Here is a 13,315-nt window from a genome sequence, read left to right on the forward strand (position 1 = left end):
ATCATATACACCACATTTCACATGTGTGCATATACCACATTCATGCAAACATAGTACCAACCATATATGTATAAATATCAGCCCACAAACATATATGTATGCATGCAAAACATGAATTATTTGCATATGTAATATTTATCTGTGTATGCACATATAATTATGCATAAATGACTATATGTTATATATAATGCATGTATGTGCCCACAGGCACATATATGGATATGTGCACATTGACATTTATACATAAATATATGCATTAATATACATTCATGTGTGTAAATGCACATATATATTTATACACACATATTGTGTATATGTGTGTATAAAACCCTCACCTCATCAAAGTTACTTTACATTTATTTACTATATTGTATTTAGTTGTCTAAGTAAATGTCATTTCTTCTCAGTAGCATGTTAATTCTTTGAAGGCCAAGACAATTTTTATCTTTAGATCCTCAATACCTAATAGTGCCTGGCATATAAAAAGGACTGAACAAATTCTTTAGCTTGATTGAATTGAGTGGAAGTAAATGATTGAGTTGAAACATTTGGAGGTCATTTACCTGAAAGGGGAGAAAAGGTGAGCTGGAGATGCCACTTTCTACCACTGAGGAACAAGAAATGAAGCTTGGAACAAAAAGTATTTCATGTAGGGTCAGGAACAGAGCTGAATGATGGGTTCGATGGCTGGTTAGAGAACGCTAGGAGGGAATATACTTTTATGTTGAATTTCGATGTTAGAAAATGCCCAGGTACCTCATTCCCATTCCTATGGATCTTGAGATCCCAGCCCTGCTGGACTGATACATACAAAGCTTGCTAAAAGTTTTTCCTCTCACTTCTTATGTATTTTAAAAGTTATTTATGCTTTGGTCAACTTACATTTCCTTTGTGTCTTTTGGGTGGGTTCCTTATAAGGGGGGACTATTCAGTGTAGAGCGTATGATTTGGGCCAGACATACTGTGAGCACTTAAATATTTCTTAAGCAAAAAATAACACCTTCTTTCCTGTGGTTTCTCTGCTTTTCTTTTTCTTCTTCCCTGATGGGAGAGTAAATTGAGCCTCTTCCTTGGGTGCAAGGTGTGATGGAAATGAAAATGCAGATGAAGGTAACTGAGATGATTAAGATGCTCATTTTCCCTCCTGTCCTCTACATAGGCTTAGAAGACCAGTGAACCAGGGCTGTATGGTCATAAAAAAGAATAAGACACCATTGATAAACATGCTTCAGCTTGTTGATTAAAGCTGTATTTGTTTATTAGTATTTTTCCAGTTCATAAAATAGGCTCATTGTTAAGGTACCTCTGGGAGCTCTATTCACTATATTAAACCCAGTATTGACCCCACGGTCAGACAAAAATTGCTCTAACTTGTATGAGGTCGGGTTCATATGGCAGGGGCTAATTGGGCATGACATAAAACAATTTGGTCTGTGGAATTCCCACATGGTAATCCTAACTCTGTTTGTCTGTGTCTATGTGAACTCTACCCCATGGAAAAGGGGCAGATGAGGGAGAAAATTGAACATAGAACCATAGATTTAGATTTGGAAGAGAACTTCAAAGTCATCTAGTACAATCCCCTTAATTTACAGATAAGGAAATCAAGGCTCAAAAATGATATGTGACTTTCGCAAGGTTATCAGGTATAAACAACACAGCATAGTTTGAACTCACTTCAAAATGAGCCCATGGGGATGCGGATAAGGAATTATCCTAAGACCCAAAAGGTAGCAGAAAAGAATCAAAGGAGATTCAATGTGTCAAGAAGAATACCAGTGAGTAACCGCTGTGTGTTAGGAGCTATGGGGAATATAAGAAAAACATAAAGCCACATCTGGGCTCTTCTATTGCTTAAATCATCTTGTTATAAGCCCCTTAAGGGAAAGGAACATTTCATTTTTGTATCCCCCAGCACCTAGCTCAATGCCTGGTACAAGATGAATGGTTATTGACCATAATAATTATACACACATAAATATATGCACACATACATATCCATCTTTTTCCATCTTTACACACATGCACATACATACACACACACATCCAATAGGCATGCTATGGTAGATAGAAGGTCTAGAAGACATTGGTACAAGTCCTGCTTCTGACATACCCTAGCAGTGCATTGAGTTTGTCACTTAATTTCTCAAGACCCAAACTATCCCTGTAACACTATAAATTACACACATCTGATTTCTAATTTTTCATCTTCATTGGTGGATTCAGTGCCCATAATGGGGACTCTTCACACTGCTGAAATTACATACCCTTGTCCCTGGTTCTCCCCCTCCTTGATGCCTCATATCCTTTCTACCCCTGAGAACTAATTTGTAAAAAATGATGAATGTTATTGCCTAGGCCAGGGAGAGTGGGAAACAATGCTAATTAGGTAAGGTGGGGAGACTTTGAGGGGAACTTTTAGTGTTGAGGAGTTTTGATTAAACTTCTATAGTTTATTGACAATGAAAGTGGTATTTTGTAAGATTACTCTGGCAGCAGGATTCCAAGTGGAACAGAAGGGTAGAAGATGAAGTTGGTTGATCAATCAGCAGCCCAAGTATGAAGTACTTCCAATTAAGTTGATTGTAGTGACAATGTAGAAGAGACGAATCTGAGAAACATTACAAAAGAAATAGCTACATCATTTGGTGAGTGAGTGAATATAGGATATTATTTCTCCATCTGTAAAATGAGAAGGCTCAGCCAAATGAACTGAAACGTCTTTTCTAATTTTTAAATCCATAAAAAAAAATATGTACAGGGAAGAGTGGGGGGGTAAAAGGGGGGAAGAGAAAGACAGAGACAGAAAGACAGAAAGACAGAGAGAGACAAAGAGACAGAGACAGAGATAGAGACAGAGGCAGAGATGGAGACAGAGAGAAACAAAGAGTGAGTGAGAGAGAGAGAGAGAGAGAGAGAGAGAGAGAGAGAGAGAGAGAGAATGAAAATATGTAAGACAAAGGAAATGGGATATAAATGGGATATCGCATGCTAAAGAATCCAGGGCCTGAGAACAGATGGCTGTAATTGGTTAGATTCATTTTGATGTCTGAAAGGTCTTTCTCTGTATCAATGATGTTTAGGTATATGTATGATATGTAAGCCAGGGAGAAATAAGATTACTTGAAGTATGGAAAATAGAACCTATTATATGCTTCAAATGTATAGTGCTTAATAGGTATATCAATTGAATATTTTGTAACTAAATGATATTAAACAATAATGAATTTTTTGTCTTTAATGTAATTATTCATGTATAAAAATGCAATTTGTTTCTATATTACACCAACCAGGAATATTTGGAACTACTTATTTTTTTCCTAATTACTAATTCTTCTATTATTGTTCCCTTAAATAGCATTTATTATTTTTCCCAAGAGAAATATCCTCAAAGAAGATGGTATACAGTTTGAGTGTGAGTGTGTGTGCAGTGTACACACACACACACACACACACACACCAACTGAGAATTTCTAGTCTTTTTGTTATCCAATGGCTTCTTACAAGTGGAGGATTTTTATTTCCCCTTTTTGCTTCCATTGGACCAGTTAAGTCATCTTGTGCTTTGTTTGTTTGACTGTGAAATGAAGAAAATGTAATTCTATAGTCCTGAAAAGATACACTCAAAAAAGCCTCAAACCCTCCTATTATATAAATTCCATCTTGCTTCTTTGGTCTTTAAGCCACAACTCTCTTCCATCTGATAGTCTCAGGCAAATGTACAATCACAATTTCTCCATTCATTGTCCATTTTTTTTCCATCTAAAGAAACAGAAATAAGTATTGGGAATGAAAATAATAACTCTGTGAAGATGGACTTATAGCATTATTAGTGCTAATTGAAATTTGAAGTTAGGCTTCCCATTTAAAGGGAAAATAGAAAATCACATATGCCTCTGTATGACAATACTGAGTCTATTATAGGCTCCAGACATTGACAGAATGTATCACATAAATATAAGAGAGAGATGGAGAAGCAGCATTCTCTTTAAAGGCAAATCTACATTAAGTTTTAGGTCTATAAAAACTCATTTGCTCAGGAGCAGGGCCTATGATTTGAAATCAATAAAAGGTGGACACAAGGTTGTAGGAACCATTAGAGACTTCACAGGGGCTGTTTCTGTGGTTCTTGCACTCAATGGAGGATTGACTGTTTCTCAAGTAATATATTTTTTGGGGGATGAGGAGGGGGTCTATACTCATGACTTTTTTTCTTCTACTTCTCTAGTTTGCTTTTGAAAAGAAAAAGGAAGTGTTTTTGGACCTGAGACCAAATTACACTTTTCTTTGAAGCTTTACCTATAGTCATTTCAGCACTATTATACTCCTCTTAAGTTTATGCCTTGACTTTCCTTATCACCATAGTTACTTTGTATGATCAAGCTTTTTCTTATTTTCTTGCTCATTTTTATGTCTTTTTTGGTTATTTAGTTGAGGATTGAGCCCTTTTGCTGCTGGATTGTTATCAGAACAGAGTTTCTTTGCCAGTAGATGCCAGAGGCAGAATCTCACTCTGTAGGCAATCAGGGTGAGGCTTTACTACTGATGAGCCCTGGAGTAAAGGTTTCCCTGTGGCGTGTTCTTGGGGCAAGTTTTCTAGAGTGGGACTTTGCTATGCTGACCCAGACTGTTCACTTGTCTAGAGAGCTGCTGATTTGCAGGGAGGAGGGGCCTCACTGGTGGATTGCCCCAGGTTTAGAGCCCTGCTATAGGTGCCCTGCTATGAGACCTGCTGTGGTTGCTGCAGCTGCTGTTGTTGCAGCTACCATTGCTGCTGCCTCAGCCTCAGACCACTACCACCACTTTGGGTCACTGTTGCCACCTCAGGCCACCGCTGCTGTTGGTGCTACTGCTGCTTTTGGACCTCACTCCCCTTCCACCCAATTAAGACAGACCTTTCCTGTGGGACTGGTAAGCTGTTTTCCTGCTCCTGGAACAATTTAGATGTGGTTATCTAGTTGTTTGGAAGAGAAATTTGTGAAGGCTTCAGAGGATTCCTCCCTTACTTTGCAATGTTGGCCCCAGAAGTCCCGGATTATACATATTTTTAAAAAGGTTTTATTTTTCTTTTATCTTCCCTAACTCCCTTTCCTCTATTTCCTCCCTCTTTCCCTTCCTTCCTTCCTTCCTTCCTTCCTTCCTTCCTTCCTTCCTTCCTTCCTTCCTTCCTTCCTTCCTTCCTTCCTTCCTTCCTTCCTTCCTTCCTTCCTTCCTTCCTTCCTTCCTTCCTTCCTTCCTTCCCACCTCCCTTTCTTTTGGCTTGAGATAGGTGGGAAGGAGAAAAAATGCTTGTTCATGGAAAAGAATTTTAATATTTAAAAAGAGAAAGTAATTTGTCAATTAAGACAAAATCAGTAGGAGAAAGCACTGAATTTGAGACACCGTATTAATTGGAGTTATTAGTATCATCTTTTTCCTGATCATCAATCCATAGTCAATTTGATTAGATCACCTTTACAGCTAAATTGGATTATTAAAATAGACATAGATACGGTCTCAAACCAAATCCATTGGAATCAGTCACTTCTCTGTTGCTGTAAATTGTTTTTTTCTCAAATTTTGTTTTGAAGATACAAGAATAAACCTTTAAAACACTTTTAAGCCTGTTAGTGAGGTCCTTCATTATCAGCAAGTAGCAGGATATACTCACATGGTAATTGCTACAAGGTGAGTCTACTTGAAGCTCAGCTGAGTTCTTTACTTAATTCTACACAGGCCTAAAAATGAAGTTACATAACTAAGTTACTCTGTCTCTCTCCTTTCCTCTCCTTTTCTCTCCTCTTCTCTCCTCTCCTCTCCTCTCCTCTATTTTTCTCTTCCTCTCTCTTTATAAACAGACACATATAAAATATATACATATACACATATATGTGCATGTTTATTATATATATATATATATATATATATATATATATATATATATATATATATATATATATATATATATATACACAGATATATTGTTCTTTATTAACATGTTGGACATCAATAACATTATCTAGGGGCAGCTAGGTAGTGAAGTGGATAGAGTACCAGCCCTGGATTCAGGAGGACCTGAGGTCATTTCCTGTCTCAGACACTTGACACTTACTAGCTGTGTGACCCTGGGCAAGTCAGTTAACCCCAGTTGCCTCACTAAAAACAAAACAAGCAACAACAACAACAACAAAAATGTTATCTAACAGCTACTTTTGTAATTGATATTTTATTGTAATTTAAGGAAATGTATACCTAAAGTCAAATTCTGTACCACTACAAAGTGGATAAAATCAATAGCTATAGTCGGTGGAGAGTTGAGCTTCTTACCATCAAGTCCTGCCTAAGATCCAAACTAAGTATAAGACTCTGGACAAATCGCTTAACCTCTCAGAGCTCTGGACAACTCTCTGGGGCTCTGAATTGCAGAGAAGTTGGTGACCTGAAATGTTAGAGGGAATTTCCTTACCTAGGAGATCCCTATCCCTTATCAGTCACAGTTTCAGTCCCTATCCCTACCCTATAAATAATTCTTAACTCTCATTCATCAGCCAGTATTTGTTTTAGCTGGTAATTGAAAAGTCTTCTTAGTAATTTGGTTTTAACCTTCAGCTTCAGTATCTAAGGGTGTAGTGGCTACATTATTTTTCATATCAGCTGACCTATGATTTTAACAAGAACTGCAAAAAATAACTGGGTACATTCAGGTTAAATAAACATCAGATGTTAGGAAAAGGTTTCAGATTTTAGGAGAAAGGAATATAATATCAATAATTATATATTTTTTATCTCACTAGTGCTATTGATAGGTTTCAGTTCACAAACTGCATGAATTGGATTTAAGTGAGAGTCACACAAAGTTGTCAGCCTCATTCTCTCTTCCAAAATCATCAAAGTCCTATGGCAAGACAAAAGTCAAAGCCACACCAGACGTGGAGGCTAGATGTTATCCTTAATGTGATTTAGCCTGTCTGACAAGATGGTTTTACTTGAATGTAGCTGCTTTCAATGCTATAGCTTCTTAGAGTCATAGGTGAGAGTTCGGTAAATCAGATGGACACCAAAGGTGAATCAGCAGCCCTGAAAAGGCCTTGGTAAGCCCTCATACCAGAGGTGCTAATCCTCCCTGTAGGCCCCATACATCCTATCTAGCAGTAGTAGTGTTGTGTTTTGAGGAGGACCCTAGTTCAAATGCCTATTCTGTCATTTACTACCTATGTGACATTGGGGAAGTCACTTACAAGTCTGTAAAATGAAGCATATTTTCTAATTGCATTTCCAAACTAACAATGATTAAGATTAATGTAAGCAGTATCATGAAAATGGAAAAGTAAATAGGGTTTGACAAAGGTCTCTCTAGCTCTAAATCTATGGCTTGTATAACAGGTCCATAGATCCACAGCTGGTTTATGTCGGAAGTGGGACTTGAACACAAATTTTCCTGAATGCAGAGCCAGTGTTCCTTCTGGCCATATCAAAACTATGCTCCTTGAACCCCAGTTCTCTCACATCACAACTCTGAGCCCACCTCTGAGAACCTTGATTCTTCTAGGGGAGCTTTCAGATTATATTGCCTAGAAAGAGTCTGCTATGCCCTTACTGACCATGTCTAAACAATACTGCCTCCCCTTAGAACTCTCTCTCCCTGTATGTTATTTTATCCGATTAAAATGCAAGTTCCTGGAGGCTAGTTACTATCTTCGGTTTGTATTTTTATCTCCAGTATGTAGTACAGTGCTCGGCACATAGAAAGTATTCAATATATGCTTTTCCATTTAATTTTTTTCATTCATTTATTTAAACTCCATCCACTGCAACCCATTGACTCTACTTATACACCTTCAGATGTTATAAATGTCAGCTATTATCAGTATTATCACCACAGATGGGAGGAATGGACAACATACACCCTTTATCAAACTTTTGACTGAGGTATCTGCAGGAAGGGATTGGATAGGTTAAATCTGTGTTGCTGGTTCCTTTTTAATTGAACAGAACTGGACTATTGAAGTTCAGAGCGGTAGATGGCCATATTGGAACATAAGGTTTATAATTCTAAGTCTTTTCTTGAGTTATTATAGCCTCTCTTGTACCTCTGTGGGACTCTTTCACAACTCAGTACTCATCTTAAAGATGACACTTTACTGCGCTCCACTGCGGGAGATATTCTTCACATTAAACCTTCACCACCAACCTGCCTCAAATAAAAGCTCACAGAACTTCAACTGACCATTTTTCTTCACTGACAAGTTTTCATTTTATGACTTTCCCAGAACAATTTAGAAATTGATCCACAACTAAGGAAGAAATCGAATGAAGTGGGACCACAAACATACCCAAAGCATCAGAGAACACCAAAAGCAAATGTCCATGGGTCTCTAGTCAGAAGTCCATATAGTAAAGCCTCTCTTTTCCCTTCTCCCCTTCCTTCCTCTCCCCCATCTCTTTTTATCTCCCCCTGGCATCCTTTAAATTTGCTTTAATGTTATGCTACTCTGACGTTCCAAAGGTAATTTTTGGACCCACAGAGAGGAAGTAAGTATCATGGAGCCTGCTATGGAGCTCTGTGACATATTATACATTGCCATTGTGAGATTTTAAATTGGATACCAGAGCATTAATCTCCCCTCTTTAACCTTTCCCTTAACTTATCTACCAGACTAGTAAATGGAAGAAACTTCTGGTCTATAGTTAGAGCTTTTATTGTTTGGTAGTTACAAGGTGATGTTGATTAGAGGGATAGGAAAGTAGAAATACAAAACAAATAGTCTTAAGTCTAAGCTTGGTCTATATTCCGTATAAAACTCACCAAAAGCCCAAGGTCACCTTTGGGAGGAGAGAGCCGCGTCAAGCACGTGCTGCTATGGCGAGCCGGGCCGAGTCCAATTCCAGTCAGCATCTGTGTGTGCAGCGCAGTCATCGGACCAGGAGAGCAGGAAAGACCTCTCACTTCCCTTCTCTCCTTGCCTTTTAAGCTCGCACCCAGGAAGTGGAGTGCTTAGCAGCCGGGCTGGCATTCGTAGCCCATGCATGGCTGTCGGTCTCCTCCCCGAAAGGGTGGTCCTTTAAAAACAGGCATACTTTTTACCACACCATACTTGGAATCAGGACAACTCAGGTTCCACTGCTTACTCACACACTTGCTAGATCTGACCATGAGTAAGTTGCTTAAGCTCTTTAGTCTCAGTTTCCTTATCATAAAACAGACATAAGAATACTCTGGGTTATCCAGAGGTTCAAACAAAATATTGTACTTGTTAGTCCACGAACAATTCTAAGTGCTTATTTCATACCAAGTACTGAGTTAAGCACTGGGGATACAAAGAAAAATAAAAGCATTTCCCTGCCCTCACGGAACTCAAAAATTAATGGGGGGGGTGGATTTAAAGAACTTTTATAAAAATATTAAAATGCTACATAAATACAAATTATTACTCTCATTCTTCTCATTATTTGTGCTCTAGACTTCAAATAAAATGGTCCCAGGACAAGTTACTATTCTACTGTTTTCTATTGTTATTAATATTCAATGGAATATTTCCCTAGGTAGATAAAATTATTGTTGTTGTTGTTTTCAATTATATAAAAAGGTTGGAATGCAAATTCTCCATTCTCTTTCTGTTCCTCTTTTGCCCTCTTCCTCTTTTCTCTTAAACTGGCTTCTTTCTTCTTCCCATGTTATAGGATTCACCCCTCATGATGCGGTTTCATGCTTTTTTTCTTTTCTGGTTAATATACTGAGAAAATAAGCATGGCCTGTCAGATATTCCCTTCAGGATGCTATATTAGGGAACATGTAAAGAATCAGCCCTCTGGTTGAGAAGTATGTAGATACACACATATATATCTTTAAATGGTATATATAGATATAGATACGGATATAGATAGATATATAGAGAGGTATATAGGTATACGCACATATATGTTATATATGTTATATGTGTATACATACATATCTTATATTTGTCTTTCAGAATGTGCAGTCTTACTGGTTATCTTATTCTATTTTAAAGTAGTTAGGCCAAGACTGCCATCATTCATAGTCAAAGTATTGCTTAGTTTAAGGGATAGGAAGCAAATGGCATCAGAAGCATCACATCTTATTATCCTTTACTCTTTACTAGTCTTTCAATAGCCTGAAATTCCCCCTTGATATTTGGAGGGTTAAAGATTAGGACAGTACACTAGGGAAAAGAGAAACAAAGTCATCTTATTTAATAGTTTCATCTAGGGCCAAGGCTCTTAAAGTAGTGATCACTGGAGAATTGTCTACAATGGGTGCTGCTGGCCTTAACTTATGTCTGCTCTAAGATATGGCACAAAAGGAATACATCTGTAGCCAGACAGGGAGAATAATTATATCCTCTCCTAGCCATGCACTGACAAATTATGAATTCAGAGAAATGACCTCATTATATCAAATCACACAACTGTGGAACTTCAGAGATGGTCTCAGAATGTTAACATTTTATCTGCATTTCTTTATTATGATTTTGGTGCAGACATGTGATTTTGTTGTTATAAGAATCTCCCACAATGGGAACTACCTCCACTTATGTAGATTAGAAACTTGTGTATAATTTATTAACATATTGTTGCCTAGGGTACCAAGAGATTAAGTAATTTCCCATGGTCACATAGCTAGTATTAGATTGCCCAGATTAGAATACAGGTCTTCCTGACTCAAAGGCTCACTTTTTCTACCATGTCATGCTGCCTGCCATCTACCCTTCCTATTGAAAATGTAATTATAATAATGATAATACTTAGAGTTATTTGTGTCAACCTTTTGTGCTATGTTTTGGCTCATGCTATCTCTCTGAGAATAAAGAACTGATGATCCCTGAGGTTTCAAATGATCTAATTTAACTTTAAAAAAATTATAAGAATCCCTTTTAATGTTGAAATTGGTTTTTTCAACAAAAGATACCCTTTTCTATCATTTATGCTGGTGTTTGCCTAGTTGTCCAAGAACTAAATCATTGACAATGGGAATGACTCTCCAATGTTCTATCCAGCTTTCTCTCAGTTGGAGTCTTGGACAAAAAATTTTTTTATGTTTTTGTTTTTTGGGGGCAATGAGGGTTAAGTGCCTTGCCCAGGGTCACATAGCTAGTAAGTGTCAAGTGTCTGAGGCCAGATTTGAACTCAGGTCCTCCTGAATCCAGGGCAGGTGCTTTATCCACTGTACCACCTAGCTGCCCAAATACATGTTTTTTGCTTTTTTAAAGAATAAAGAAAAAGAAATACTATTTCATGAACAAATACTGGGTAAGGAATTTAACTAATTCCAAATTTATAATTTAAGCATTTAGGAAACCACACTATATTCAGTTCAAAGTCCATTGAGATCTCCCCTTGAATGAAACAGTGCCAGCTTTATTTAGGCCACTAAGTATATTTAACTGAAAATACCCGGGTGATTTAGACAGTAGTTTTCTTACTTTCAACAATATTATCACTTTAATTGAAAGTGGGGGGAAAAGAGCATTCTTTTTTTTTTTTTGCTAGAAAACTAATTTTAAAACTTTAATTAAAAAATCCCATACATATTGTGAAGTCCTAAATGAAGGAACAAGAAAACAAAACAATGAAGAGACAGTACAGAGAGAGAAGCAGTGGAGTTGTAGAACCAGCATTTTGAATCAAAACCCTGGTTTCAGATCTGACACAATCAGGATCCCTCTTAAAAATAAATTACAAAAATTCTGTTTGGAAACAGATTAAATGTGATTTCTTCTCAGATGCCTACACAGTGTTGTGCATGAACTAGCTGCCTTGGGGGCATATTTGGGCATCAGTTCATTAATTTTGCAGATGTAGTCTGATTTTTTGGCACAGCCTTTACACATTTCACCCCAGCCATCCAGGATCTTCCTCAATTACTTCACTCTGAGCTTTTTCAGATCCACTGTGCTCAGGTCAATCTGTTTATCATATTTGAGCTCACAGACTTGACTGTCTTTCTTCTTGAGCTTCTCATAGATTTTCTCAACAGGAATAATGTGGCTAAGAGGCTTGGACACTTCATTGATGATCTTAGTGGCTGCATCACGGGTAGCTCCAATGTAATAGCAGAAATGGTTTTCTTTTCCTTTTGCATCATTGCAAAACTTCATAATTTCATTTTCAATGCTGCTTAGGGAAAATGTGACATCCTGGTCTTTACGATCTTGGTAAAATTTTCCCAGAAAAGAAATGTATACTTCACAGTTCCCCGGCCGCAGGGCCCTGCTTCCTCCAGTCAGCACAGTCAGGGCCAGTGCCACCGCTGACCTCTGAGTGGCCAACATCCTCCTGCTCCAGCTGCCACTCGGACTGATCCGCTCCCGGCAACCAAAAGGAGCATTCTTTTTTTTTTTTTTTTAGTGAGGCAATTGGGGTTAAGTGACTTGCCCAGGGTCACACAGCTAGTAAGTGTTAAGTGTCTGAGGCTGGATTTGAACTCAGGTACTCCTGACTCCAGGGCCGGTGCTCTATCCACTGCGCCATCTAGCTGCTCCAAAAGGAGCATTCTTAAGTGATGATTTTTGGCTGACTATGCAGAATAAAAATCAGTCACTTAATGGAATCATGTATATAAAAACACTTTGAAAAATAATTTGGGGAAATTGCTACTTCATTGGCATGGGAAGTCCTCTTCATGAATGCAAATTTCAATTTTACTTTACTTGTTACCCTGTTCAGTTATCTAGCATATTCATGTGTATGTGTGCTTGCGTGTGTGCGTGTGCATGTCCGTGTATAAATCCCCCCAAATAATCTGGAGAGAAGGTGGAAGGGAGGCTGTACTTTCATTTTGTTAACATTCCTGCCTCTTTTTATGGACTTTTGTAGCCCCAATAATGTTTTTATAACCTGCCTCTGTTGTCATAGACAAGTGATCATTGATAACATGCTACAGGTTATTTGTGCCCACTTTATGTCTTGCCCTTTTCCTATTTTAGTTTAGCTATCTGTTCCATTATGCCCTCTGGCCACCTGTTCTACTGTTAATGAGTGACCCTTTGTATCAGTCCCATGCCCTGTCCCTTGAAATATAGATGATATTTTCCCAACTACAGGATTTCTGTGTTTTTATTATCATTGCCAGCATAGGACCTGGCACATTGTAGGTATTTCATAAATGCCTATTCAGGTGAATTTTAATTACCTGCGATTTGGATTCTTTCAAAACTGTAGTGTTCTATGACTTGCAGGCATGTACCACCACCCAGGGACACAGTACTGACATTAACCAAAGAGACTTTTAAAGTTGATCTGAGCTGGGTCCAGGGGGTGGCAGAATGGGTCAGTCCAGAGCAGTGTGGGATCACTGAAAAAAGGCTAAAGTTCCAAA

At 37.9% G+C, this 13,315-nt stretch overlaps 1 pseudogene; it reads right to left on the reverse strand.

The window, feature by feature from the left end:
* Positions 1-11,699: 11,699 nt before the first annotated feature.
* Positions 11,700-12,308, reverse strand: LOC122747149 (annotated as a pseudogene).
* Positions 12,309-13,315: the final 1,007 nt, after the last annotated feature.

The sequence above is a fragment of the Dromiciops gliroides genome, chromosome 3, assembly GCF_019393635.1.
Source record: "Dromiciops gliroides isolate mDroGli1 chromosome 3, mDroGli1.pri, whole genome shotgun sequence".
Lineage (NCBI taxonomy): Eukaryota > Metazoa > Chordata > Mammalia > Microbiotheria > Microbiotheriidae > Dromiciops > Dromiciops gliroides.